The 2387-nt window shown below is 33.9% G+C and overlaps 1 long non-coding RNA gene across 1 annotated transcript; it reads right to left on the reverse strand.

Moving 5' to 3' along the window:
• Positions 1-505: 505 nt before the first annotated feature.
• Positions 506-2387, reverse strand: LOC128197755 (uncharacterized). Its single transcript, XR_008250542.1, has 2 exons — positions 2141-2387; positions 506-741 (listed from the first exon to the last, which is right to left on the reverse strand). It is a non-coding gene; the product is annotated as an uncharacterized LOC128197755 (long non-coding RNA).

Below are 2387 nucleotides of genomic sequence, written 5' to 3' on the forward strand. Positions count from 1 at the left end.
TTATTCTAATGATTAAAGTTATTGTGATGAAGAAGTCGTAATAGAATTTACTCACCTCTTGAAGATGTTGGGAAGGGTTAGGGGACATGGCTTTTAGGGTTTTCAAAGGACATAAGACATATATAGGATCTCAAAGCCTTTTCAGTCCTCAAAAATTCAAATCCACTTGGCATTGTTGATGTGTGATCATCATTTAATCTTATTATTTCTAGAGTATTATTCCAAAGATGGAATTGAAAATATAATTTCATTTTTTTATTTTAATTAGATTTTTAGAATTTTATATGATATGAAATTACATATTTCTCTGTTTTATGCTTGAGCTATTTAGTTTTATTATTTAGATCAGATAAAAAAAATTTAAAAATGTGAATTAATAGCTGAGGAATTTGATTTGTTTTTATCTCACCTATTCTCATTTTATTTAACTTCTTTGTTTGTGTTTGATTGAAAACGAAAGGATGGGAGTGAAAGGAAAAGGAAAAGAAGTCAAGAAAGTGTAACATCCCCATAATTATAGCATCAAACTATAATAGAGTTCTTACATCATTGATACAATAGAACAGTTGATAGAAGGAGGAATAAGAGTTTTTCCTCATTATTATACAAACCCTCACTGTTAATTCAAACTAATTACACTCCACACCTTAAAACAGAAATAAAAACATAGGTTTCATTATTAAAACTATTCTTCAGTCGATCCTCCATCTAAGGCTTGCTCCACCGGCATATCACCGACTTCTGCTCCCATCCACCGGATGATCATCGCCAATCAAAATACATAACACAAAATAACAACCAAACAACAGACAAAGCAAGGGTGAGCTAATGCAATACAAAACATCATGGTAAATTAAATTAATAACCAAACTTCCATCTTATAAGTTAAATTACTCAATAATATAATAAACATACCATTATCATTCGTAAACTCCATTCATTCGGACAATCGTATGAATATTGAACTCTTAGCTAGTTCTACACTTGCAGTGGTACTTTTACTCAACTACATCCTATCCTACTCTGTCCCCAAACTGGATCTTCGGACATGGATGTACTTATTCGCTAGCTCAATTATTCTATCCTACTCTGTCCTCCAAACTGGATCTTCGGATATGAATATCACCACTGAAGCTACATCCTTCCTACTCTGTCCACTCACACTGTGGATCTTCGGTAAGGATTTTCCACTCTCCACCACATAGCTTTCTCTCTAAGTGAGATCGAGACTATTGAGAGCATAAGAATGAACCCCTAAGTCGGAGTTCCTATATTCATATGTACAGTACTTGACACAAAATCAATAAGGAGTTCCTCCTTGGAACTCTATTATACAATTTCCATTCATAAATACACATGTCAACATATTATCATCTTTAGTCATATCTCAAGAAAATAATTCTCACATACTCAGACATTTCACAACCTCACAGAAACATCACTTATTAACACATAACTCTTTATGGTCTATTAATTTGAACCATTAAGTAGTTCAAACAGCTTGGATACCCTCACCAATGGCTCTGGAAGGGTCAAAAACCCCCCATATCGACCTAAAGAACGTCTAAAACGGACATCCAAAACTCCCAAAACGTCAAAAATATCAAAATACTAAATTTGTTACGCATAACTCGCTTCAGCGAGTTAACTCATTCACTCAAGCGAATTTACTATTCCAAAATTACGAAAATTCACTTCCCGGACTATAACGACTATTCCTTCCATCATACAGATTTTCTAGACATCCAAAAACTTATCTCCCATCAACAACCCATATTTATCCAAATCTTATAAACATCTAAACTAAACATATAATTAAAAAGGCAGCGGATAATTAGTACAATCCAAAATTTCCGATCAAAAACCTAGTCTCCTTTTAAATCCATAAACAGATCCAAAATCTTCGAACTGTACGTATACCAAAAAAAAAACTTCCACCGATTCAAAATACTTAATACGAACAAGATCTCTTCAAAATTATCAAAACAGAAGCATATCCCAATTCCCAACCGTACATCAATTCAAAAGATACAACAGAAGCAGAATTTCATTCTAAAATCATAAAGAGAATCAAAATCCTAAACATATACCAAATTTAGATCATACAGAAACAAAAAGACTCAAGGTTAACTCCCCTTACGGTTTTCTCCTAAGCTTGCTTTCAAACGGTTCCCCGACGTTCCTCTGCCTTAGAATTCCTTCTCGTGGCTCCAAACTTAGCTCTAAAACTTCTCTGGTCCAATGCTTTTAGGTAACAGTTCTCAGATTCAACTTAGGAATTCTCTCAGCCCCAAAACCCTCTTAAATAACCAGAAAAACGTGTTTAAATAGTAAAACGCGTTTACTGAGTCAAAACGCGTTCAAAACGCGTCCAAAACGCGTTCAAA

Source organism: Vigna angularis, chromosome 7 (assembly GCF_016808095.1).
Source record: "Vigna angularis cultivar LongXiaoDou No.4 chromosome 7, ASM1680809v1, whole genome shotgun sequence".
Taxonomy (NCBI): domain Eukaryota; kingdom Viridiplantae; phylum Streptophyta; class Magnoliopsida; order Fabales; family Fabaceae; genus Vigna; species Vigna angularis.